Here is an 11,790-nt window from a genome sequence, read left to right on the forward strand (position 1 = left end):
CACCCGGATTAGGGTAATTTTTAGGTCAACTTGGTTTGGTTTTCTGGGTAGGGTTTCTTCACCAAAGTTGTGTCATTATGTGTCTAGTTTCATATCCAATTGGCCTTGCACCAATTGAACCTATACAACTCTATTTATAACTACGCAAACCTACTGGACTCACAATCAGTCCTGCAGGTCACCAAGGGCAGCATGCCTAAACTCAACTCCATTATCCTTACTCACTTTAATTCCTCCTCATACACATTCAAATGGTCACTAATTGACCATTACAAGGTTAATATACAATTTCATAAGCAAAACTCCAATTTTTCACAAACCCTAATTTCCAAAGTATCCATTTCATACCTTTCATGTCATCTAACTAATCCAACACACATAGTTCAACATCTAACTCAAGTTATCTCATCACAATCCACTTCTAAATAATTCAAGTCATACAAATCAACAAATCTCATCATTTCCCATGGCTGCAAATTTTCATACACACTTTAATATAATTGTTTTGTTCAATTTTAGAATAAATTCTCATTTAATTTGTCTTCCTAACAAAGATTAAAAAGATAGGGAAGTAAGTATAGGCACTAACCTTTTTGAGCTTCACTTAACCTTGATTAAACCTCCCTAATCTCTTCTTCTTTGGTTGCCAATAGCTTTTTCTAGGTGAAAGATTAAATTTTTGTGAAGGGACTTGGCAATTTTGATGAACAAATGAAGAGGAAATTCAAGCTTTTAAGCTTGAAAATGGTGGAACCTCTTCTCTCTCTCTCTCTCTCTCTCTCTCTCTCTCTCTCTCTCTCTCTCTCTCTCTCTACGTTTTTGGCTGCCCAAAGGTTGAAGATGCAGATTGTTTGTCAATTTTTGGTCTCTTTTATCTCTTTTAATGAGTTTAATAAATTGTGATTGGTAGAGAAAATTTAAATGACATCATATGATGTCATAATTAGCATTTTCTTTCTTTTTCTTTTCTTCTCTTCTCTACTCATTTCTAATTTATTTTTTAGAAATATTTATTCACATTTTAGATCATAATAATTATTTACTTAACTGGACAAGTTGGCCAAAAATCATCTCTGAAGATGAAATGACCAAAATGCCCTCCGTTTGGCTTAACAGACTAAAATTGTCTGTACTGATTGAAAAATTTTTCTAAACTTTTTCTTAGCATTCTAATGCCATAGAAATCTCAACAACTCTTCTCTGGAGTCCCAAAAATTATTTTATGAATTTTCTCCTGGGTCCAGGGCTTCTAGTTGCGAGAACCGTAATTTCCCATTGAGTTACCCATCGCTAGGGCACCGGTTCATTTAATTTGGTTGTATTTTATTTCTAAAATTTTTCCTAAATTTTTCTTATTATTATTTGAGTTATTTATGACTCCTCACTCTAGTCTAAATATTTTTTCAGAAGTTCTAGCTGTCCAGACCGATACCGGTCACCGAAACAGTAGAATGTACGAAGTTGCTACAGTGAGGGTGTTACAACTTTTCCCCTCTAATTTAAATTTCGTCCTCGAAATTTACCTAACATAAGCAATTGACGAACTGCTACCTTCTTGCTTCTACACCTTTCTGTGTTATCATATTTCACTTTCTCCTTAATCTCAATCCTATCCTCAAACAGTTCTATACTCATTCTTTTTCATCCAAAATACAGTCTCCTTCTCATCTCCATTCGCTATCTCATTGTCTCTTCACTCTCTTATTCCATACCTTAACCTAAAATAAATGGGAAATACAGATCTGCAATAGTGTCACCTCGACTCCTATGAATGCAATGCATGATATGCAGTCTATCTAGGTCCAGAAATGCCTAAACTGCGCTCTGATACCAATAAATGTAACATCCCTCACCCAACTACAGTGTAGCCGAGCAAGGCATGCTACATTCGATGCCGGAGCACCCTAACCTATCTTACTTTATTTCTTTAAAAATTTTGTTCTCGTTATATTTAATATCGATTATTTTTTCACGGAGAAACTAACGGAGTTTTCTCTATTTTATTATCGTTTGACGTGTTTTACTATTCACCTGTTTGAAAATTTCAATAATATTTTATAATAAAAATCTCATCAATTATTCTCATTATTCACATCTCATTCATATATCTCAATTTCATATTCATTTCCATGCATTTCCATTCATGCATAATTTATATATATATATAAATTCTCAAGTTTTATTAATTTACATGATTTACATACTGATTACATAAACTCATAATTTACATGATCTACAAATTAATTACAATTTCATAATCTATATTTCAACATACAATTCATAGTTTACATTACAAATAATAACTAATTATAATGTACAAAAATACATAATATGATCTATATGGGCCCTATCTACATGCATTGCTGAGGAGGTGATAACTTTAAATACTCTGCAGATCAGAACTCCAAAATCTCTATTTGGTATTCGCTGGGCTTTAACTTCAATACCTGCATGTGGAAACAAATCCATCGTGCTAAGTATTACTGCTTAGTGGTGCAATAATATAACAAGAAATAATGTATACAAATAAAAATAATTAGAGCATATTTTCTATACTTAAGAATTTTACTAGGTTCATATGAAATTTTTCATACAATATATCTTTCGTCATTTATGTTGCTCTCTAGAATCGCTTCTTTCATAAGTTTACAATAATCATTTATATAATATACAAATAAATCTAAATATTTATACTTATACTTATATTCTTATGAAAACCACATTTGTAATGTTATTTAAGTTATAATTCTTCTACTAGTATTTTTATCACTTTCTTGATACATTCTAAGTTGTTTCCAATCATTTCGTAGTATTTAAAATTTTTAGAACTAATTTAATTTATTTCATATCATTCTAAGGAATAAATTTTTGGAGCTAATCTAATTTATTTCGGAACTTCTCATTTATTTACTTTCTAGCATTTTTAATTGCTAATATTCATAACTTATTTTAATAAATTAGACTGCCCAAGTAACCTACAACAGGTTGACCAAACTGGATAACGAGTCCTTGGTACTGGACACAGCGGTGCCTCGGGCCATCATACCATAGGACACAGAACGTCAACCACGTATGCAGTCAGTATGGCTAAAAGCCATGATAACACATAATCGGGCAACATAACATTTCTCAAAGCATTGTTTAGCATAAATTGCTCCAAAATGCATTCAAATAAAATTTCTAATAGCAAATCGAAAGTGAAAAGTTACTGTGCACAAACCTGATATAAGTCGCCTTTAGGCTTTGACTCAGTTTACCCTATCCTTTTCCAGGTATTTTTCAGCTGAAACACGCAATTTAAAGTGTTTCAGTATCTTTTCTCATAACAAATCCAATAATTTATTTATATATATAGTAAATTCTAGCCCTAATATGCTTAAACTAACGTTCTTAGAAATTTTCATTTTGGGGTTAGTATTCATGTCAATATGTTGACTTTCTTATACTTAATAGGTATGGGAAATCCAATTATACCCACATACCACATTTTGGGTGCCTAATTTGTTGGTTTTGATTGTTTCTTCAAATTTTAGGTCTCTTAGATACAATTTCAAAATTTTCAGATTTAATGTTATGTTTTGTACTATTCCATTGGTCATGTTGCTATGGGAATTTGGCAAAGTGTTCTTCATAAAACTTGTTCCTTATTGTCTTAAATTTACTTCCCTTTTTGAATCACTCCATTTAGAGTTTTGTAACCCAAGATATGGCCATTTGAACATGGCTGGCCGGATTAGTCTACCCAGAAGTTATGGGCACCTAATTTGGTTCTGGTAGTTTTGGACCACTAACTTTGGGTGGCAAAATAACTTAGATATGGGCAGAATTTGGGTTGGTGTTCTTCATGAAAGTTGTAGTTCTATGTCATACCTTTCCAATTCCACAAAAATCAAGTCATTTGGACCTGTATAGCCCAAGTTATGGCCAAATGAGATCATCTTGGTACAGTGGCAGTGCACTACACCCGAGTTTAACCTAATTGTTCACTATGTTATCATCATTTTCTGGGCATGATTCCTAAATGAAAACTGTGCCATTATGTGTCTGTTTTCATTCCCAATTGGCCTCCCACCAATTGGGTTGGTAAATTTTCAATTTTGGTACCTGAAAGGGACCTAGGTCAAGCTGCCAGAATATGAATACTAACCAATCCGAATTGCAATTTGGTTCTATCAATTCACACACACCACTAATGGTCCGATTTGACCATTTCTAACCCTCATTAAGATGATTTGCATCGATTGACCATTTTTTATAATTTTTCTCCCAAACCCTAACTTTCAAGAACCCTAATTACATAAATTTAATATCTAATGAAATCAAAATATATATCCATGGTCTACATACATAATTCAACCTAAACAATCATTCAAATGCATCAAATTCATTTAATTCCAACTCCAACTTTGGCTAGCCAAAATCCCAATCAATCCCCCATAGGTGTTTTCTTTTGATTTTTAAGTTGAGTTCTAGGTTAATTGAGCTAAACACACAAATAATAAACTAAAATTTTCAACTTAAATTACTAACCTCCACTTGACTTTGAATTCTTCACTTTCTTCCTTTTCTTCTTTTCTTTCCTTCTTCTAACGCCTCCTCAAGTAAAGATAACAAGTTTTTATGGATTAATTTTGGGAAATTTAGGGTTTTGTTGAGTGAAATCAAGCTTTTATTCAAGCTTTAATGGAGGTGGAAATGGAAAAAGAGAGAGAGGTGAGGAAGAAGGCTACGGCACTTGAAGAAGACCAAGTAAAAAAATTTGATTTTCATTTCATTTTAATTGTCTTTTAAGTTATAATTATCCCCTAATATCAAATTTTAAAATTTAGAAATTATTGCATCATGCATGAGGTAAGATGATGATGTGATAATCCACTTTTTTCTTTTCTTTCTATTTCCTCCATTTTTCTATTCTTCTTTAATTTAATTATCTATTCCAAAATTTTCATTTCTCCGATTTTATCGGATAGTTAGGTCAGGAGTCAGCTCTAGGGGTGAATTGACTAAATTGCTCATCGTCGGTTTAATTCGGTTTGCAATTTATTCGATATTTCTTCCGGATCCTTGACCTAATTATTTGACCTGCTTAAAAATTCTTTTCTCTTGTTTTCTCTTTTCCACTGTGTTCGCAACAGTCCTTAGGACCACGGTGTCACATTTTCCCATTTAAAATTTGGGTTAGCACTGACTTCGCAGTCACTTCCCGGTAAGGTCATCCATCGCTGTGACCCTTGGCTCATTTAACTTTTTATGCTTTTTTTTTCTTATTTTTACTTTTTCATCTGGTAATCACTATTTATTTTTTATCACAGTTTTTTTACATGTCTTAAACATAGTTCTAGTCCTCTTAATTTTTCAAACCAACACCGGTCACCAAAACAATATAATTTACCTGGCTATGCAAATAGGGGTGTTACACTGACTCATATAAATTTGCTCCTCCAACTCACCATGCAAAAATGCTGTCTTAACATCTAGTTGCTCAAGCTCTAGATCATGAAGAGCAACCATAGCAAGTAAAACTCTGATAGAACTGTGCTTCACAATTGGAGAAAATACTTCATTAAAGTCAATCCCCTCTGAGTAAAGCCTTTTGCTACCAACCGTGCCTTATATCGAGGTCCTTCAACCCCTGGAGTGCCTTCCTTTTTCTTGAACACCCATTTGCAATTTACCACTTTTTGTCCCTTAGGCAATGTTACAAGCTCCCAAGTCTGATTCTTGTGAAGAGATTTAATTTCTTCACTCACAGCACCGACCCACTAATCTGCATCTAAATAAGAAATAACTTCTCTATAATTGCTGGGTTCATGCACATCAACTGTCTCAACAACTAACAAGGCAAACGCAACTAGATCTGCATATGCATATCTCTGCGGTGGTCTAATCTGTCTTATCTCTCTACCAGTTGCAATGCTATATGGTTCCTGTTGTTATTGCTCAGGTGCATCCTCTTATTGATTAGGATCTTGTACCTCATCCTCTGAATCACTGGACTGAACTGCTGAAGTATCAATATCAAGCTCCACCTGTTCTCTGACACTGTGTTTTGATTCTGCTATTGACTTTTCCCTCTGACTATCCAATGAAGCAGACTCATTAAATATCACATTCCTACTAATAATTAATCCTGGAGACTTTGGATCATTGCACCACAACCTGTAGCCCTTCACTCCAGATGCATACCCTAGAAACATGCATTTTCTTGCCCTCGGCTGAAGTTTACCATTTCTCATATGAGCATAAGCAAGGCAACCAAATACTCTCAGCTAAGAGTAATCAGTAGGTGAACCGGACCAGATCTCAAAAGGAGTTTTGCACTTAATAGTTGTAGATGGAGATCTATTAACTAAGAAACAGGCTATATTAATTGCTTCAGCCTAGAAATCCTTTCCCCATCCTGAATGTGAGAGCATGCTTCGTGCTTTGTCACAAAGCGTTCTGTTCATGTGTTCTGCAATACCATTTTGCTATGGTGTCCTTGTACAAGTGCGATGTCTCACTATACCTTCATAGCTGCAGAATGCATCGAACTCACGATTGCAAAATTCCAATCCGTTATCAGTTCTAAGACGCTTGACCTTCTTTTCTGTCTGTTTCTCAATCATCGTCTTCCACTTTACAAAGGTTGAAAATGCCTCATCTTTTGTTTTCAGAAAATAAACCCACACCATCTGAGAGTAATCATCAATCAAAGTCATGAAGTACCTAGCACCGCTCTTGGAAGAGATTCTGTTAGGACCCCATAGATCTGAGTGGATATAATCCACTATTCCTCTGGTCTTTCGCACTGCCTTTTGGTCAAACTTCACCTTGGTCTGTTTGCGAAACACACAGTGTTCATAAAAGTACATAGATTCTATTTTCTGCCCGTCCAACAAATCCTGTTTGCTTAACACAGATAATCCTCTTTCACTCATATGACCAAGACGCATATGCCACAAGTGAGTCTGATACTAATTATTGCTTCCGGATGATACTGCAGCTTCCCTTGAAACTATATTGCCTTGAAGAAAATACAATCCTGAAACCAAACTGCTCTTTATGAGTACCATAGAGCCCTTGCACACTTTGAGAACTCCATTCTCTGCATGGTATCTAAATCCATGAGAGCCAAGTATCCCAAGAGAAATCAGGTTCCTCTTTACCCCTGGAACATGCCAACACTCTATAGTTCTAACAACGCCATCAAACATCCTCAATCTGATGTTACAAATTCCTTCAACATAAAATGCATGATCACTGCCCAGAAACACCTTGCCACTCATCTGTTTATAAGTGACAAACCAGTTTCTGTGTGGACACATATTATAAGTAGCAACAGTATCAAGAATTCAGGAATTTTGTCCATGATCTGAATTCATGGATAAAATTTCTCCAGCACTGTCATCACCATTAGAATCAATAAAACTATCAACCACATTCCCAGAACTTTCTGGTTGCTTTCCCTTTTTATTTTTCAACTTGGGATAGTCCCTCCTATAGTGACTTTGCTCTCTGCACTCAAAACAGTTAGCCTTTTTCATTCTTGACTTAGATCTGGCCTTAGATTTCTTTCTGCTAGAAGAACCCTCCTTTGAATGTGTTCTTTCCCGGCTCACCAAACTTTCCCCCTTAAATCTTTCTCTATTATCTGGAAATTTCTTTGTTAACTCCTTCGATTTTAGAGAATTACTAACATCATCTAGTGAAATACTATCTTTCCCATACAACAGAGTATCAACAAAAGTTTCATAGGAGCGTGGCAAAGAACATAACATAATAAGGGCCGGATCCTCACTATCAATCTCAATATAATATTATTCAGATCCATAATGATTGAATTGAATTCATCCAGATATTCTTTAATGGGCGTACCTTCACTCATTTTCAAATTGTAAAGTCTTTTCTTCAAATACAGGTGAATGGTCAGCGATTTGGCAGAGTATAACTCCTCTAATTTCTTCCATGCAGCAATGCTGAGCTTTCACCAGCAATCTCGCGTAGGACATTATCAGTTACACTCATGAAAATCGCACTCATGGCTCTCTCCTTTAGATCAGCTTTCTCCGCCTCTTTCATACCTTCTGAAAAGTTATCCTCGATTGCCTTCCATAGAGCTTGTAGGATCAATGAAGATTTAATTTTAATCTTCGACAGACTGAAACTCGATCCACCATCAAACTTCTCCATCTTATACTTCATTGAAGATGACGCCATCTGTAAACCCTAGGTTTTGCGCATAAAGCTTTGATACCAGTTTATTATAATAAGCACGTAAATTTAAGGCGCACACACAAATCGTACAATCATATAATATTAAAAAGAGAAGAAAATTAGCATAGGATTTAATATGGTTCAACCGTCAGATCTATGTCCATGGGCAAGACAAGAGAAAAAAAGTTCTACTATGATGAAAAGAACAAGATATAATCAATCAGAACTCTCAAACCTTAACCCTAGTGTGTTTCCCAAATATCTCATACTTTCCCACAAATGGTAGAATATTACAATATTTATACTGGTCTATACCGTTGGGCGTTGCCCCCATACCCCAAAAGAGATCAATGGTGCGCTTCAAGCCTGGGCCTATCGGCCCGTGCCCTCTGCTACCACCACAAATCTTACTTTTTATCTCAATTGGGTCGCAGTGCGAAAACTTTCAGATCGGGTCACAAATCGCGTCCATGGAAAAATATATCCAAAATTTAAGCCACAAAAATAATAGTTTCATTTTAAAATATTAAGTTTTTTTTTAAAAAAAATTAATTTTATTCATTTAAATTTCAAGTTAAAATTTAAATTGATTATTGGTTCAACCCAAATAAAATCGACTCCAAATTAGATTATACAGATTATCGAATTGACACTCATATTGATTACTAATTTTGCAAGTTATTTAAATTCGAGATATTTTAAATTTTATTCGAGTTAAAGAATATGAATACTCAAAGTTCAATTAATCAAACCATGATCATATTTCTAGAACAGTAAAGTAAAAATCTATTTTCAACTATTTGAGTCTCAATAACATTCTTTGAATACTGCGCCAAATTTAATTTATAATCTTTGGTGGTTGGCACATCCAGATTTACAATTATCATGAATGCTAAATCTTTTAAAAACGTGATCAATGTATGCCCTTTGAGAGAGAGACCTAATAAATCTCTGTCTATTGGATCTCCTTAGCAGAATTTCTATAATTATTTCTTTTCCTTTAGGAGCCTCAATGGGTTACAGAGGGCCTCAATGGATCTCCACTGCAGAAGTAGTATTTGCAACTACAGGTTCTACCATATCAGGCTGTATAGGTATAAGAGAATATTAATTATTATAGTCTGTTTATCTTTTTCATTGATTTTAGCGTAATTACAATCACCAGCTCTATCAAAATTCAGAAATTTAGTTGTTTTGTGATTTCACAATTTTAGATCGCTTCCCTAAAATAAGATAAGTAGCCTTTGGAATGCTCAGGGTATCTTGTGTAATAACAAAAAGTAGATTTACCTTGCAATTTATTTTCAATAGGATTATAAAGGCGTACTTCTGAAGGACATGCACTTGCAAACATGAAGGTGATTTAAGCTAGGAGCATAACGACCATGTAGTTTCTTCTTTTTAATTTAATAATTGTAATTATATGTGTGTCTACCTTCTATTAACTTACCATTTCATATAATATGCCTACATAAAATCACTGCAAATTTAGACGTAATTAGTCCCGAAAAAAGTTAAACATATAAGTGAAGCTAAGACATTTCCAAGGTGCAAATACGTAGAAGGTCCCCAAAGAGAAGAATTGTTAGATGTGCAATTGCTAGCTAATGGACACATTTGTGGAAAATGTTTGCTATTGTATTGATGTTTCTATGGAGTGATTGACCAGCCAATGGAAAAACATAGAGCTCCTTTTCTTTATAGATAGGTAGGAGCAATTACTGCAGTAGGCAAATAAATTTGAAGTCCCTTAAGTTTATTCTCTGCAGCTTCTTGAAGGATGGCAAGTTCCTATTTAATTGGCAAATGCCCTTCCACACTTTCCTCAACACTACTCATGGGGTTGCTATTGGCTAGCCTAGATACAATAGGTATAACCCGGTTGTATCTTTTATTAATTTATTTTATTTTTAGAGGCCAATAAGCCAAGCATGTATAATTGGGTTAACCTATCCCCTAATCACACTCCATCTAATAATTTTATCAATATTTTATAGATAAATATAAATGAACACGAGATCGCACATTTTTCATATGCAGATCAAACAAATTATGCTTCACATTCAATTAAATTCGCATGCATTATGACAATCCAAGTTATGCCTGTTTACAAATTATGACTAATGTATTGGTTACTAACTCTTGATGCAGGTGCTGAAATAGGTGTTTGCAATGACCTGCCACCACCAGGTCAAGTTATAGGTCTCTACAATCAGAATAACATTCATAGAATGAGACTCTACAGCCCAAATCTAGATGTTCTGCAAGCCCTTAGAGGCTCCAATATCGAGCTCATGCTTGGAGTTCCAAATGACGACCTTGAAAATATTGCTACCCATCCAGCTGGAGCAAATGCATGGGTGCAAAATGTGATGTTAGATTTCGTTATATTGCAGTTGGAAGTGAGATCATGCCCTCAGATCGATTTGCACAATTTCTAGTCCCTGCCATGATAAATATTCGCAATGAACTCTCTTCTGCTGGTCTTGGGAATATTAAAGTTTCTAGTGCTATTGATCCCAGGAGCCTTGCAGAGTCCTTCCCTCCCTCTAAAGGCTCTTTCAAGCAAGAATATCGACCAATTCTTGATCCTCTTATCGAATTTCTAGTGAACAACCAATCCCCATTGCTCCTCAAATTGTATCCATACTTCAGTTATAAAGAGAATCCGTAACAAATTAGTCTTGAATATGCTCTTTTCACATCGTCATCACTAGTCTCTGATCCGCCAAATAATTATCAAAACCTATTCAATGCGGCGCTTGATGCTGTATATGCTGCCTTGGAGAAGGCTGATGGAGGTTCTTTGGAGATTGTGGTATCAGAAATCGGTTGGGCCTACTGCTGGAGATTTTGGAACTTCAGTTGAAAATGCAACAACTTTCAATAACAACTTGATTCAAGATGTGAAAAGTGGGACTCCAAGGAAGCCTGAAAATCCCATAGAAACTAACATTTTTGTCATGTTTGATGAGGGTAACAAAGATCCAGAGCGGGAGAAACACTGGGGACTCTACTCTCCAAACAAACAGCCTAAATACTCAGTCATTTTCAATTAAAAGAGTGCCTCTAATTTAGTTATACTTAAAGGCAATTCTATGCAGTACTACTAAATAAGGGCATACATGGAGGTCCTCCTTAGAAAGATGAGGGACAGATATATGTATGTATACCAAATTAATAAAGGTTCATAAGACATTTATGGGATATTGATACGTGTGTTTAAAAGTGTCAGTGAAGTTCTAAGTTTTTCCATGTTTTGGTGTGGAACATATACTTGTAAAGTTAAATTTGTTTAAACAACGTAAAATTGATGGAAAGAGATTTCATTTTTATAATTAAGAAAAAAACCATCCTAAAAATAAAAACGTTATTAATCAGTGGATGTATTTTTTACATTATTATAATCAGGATTCTTCAATTAAGATAGGAAATACATAAAAATAAAATAACAAATATATATATATATATATATATATATATATATATATATATATATATATATATATATATATATTGCTTGTTTTATATCTTTATTTGGTTTCTTAAAATTGACCTTCATAATAGCTTTGAACTAGACCATGACGTCTTCTT

General features: G+C 34.5%; 1 pseudogene; it reads left to right on the plus strand.

Moving 5' to 3' along the window:
- The first annotated feature begins 9,976 nt into the window (after positions 1-9,976).
- LOC110665320 (glucan endo-1,3-beta-glucosidase, basic isoform-like) lies at positions 9,977-11,255 on the plus strand (annotated as a pseudogene).
- The last annotated feature ends 535 nt before the right edge of the window (positions 11,256-11,790 follow it).

This window comes from Hevea brasiliensis, chromosome 5, assembly GCF_030052815.1.
Source record: "Hevea brasiliensis isolate MT/VB/25A 57/8 chromosome 5, ASM3005281v1, whole genome shotgun sequence".
NCBI classification, from domain to species: domain Eukaryota; kingdom Viridiplantae; phylum Streptophyta; class Magnoliopsida; order Malpighiales; family Euphorbiaceae; genus Hevea; species Hevea brasiliensis.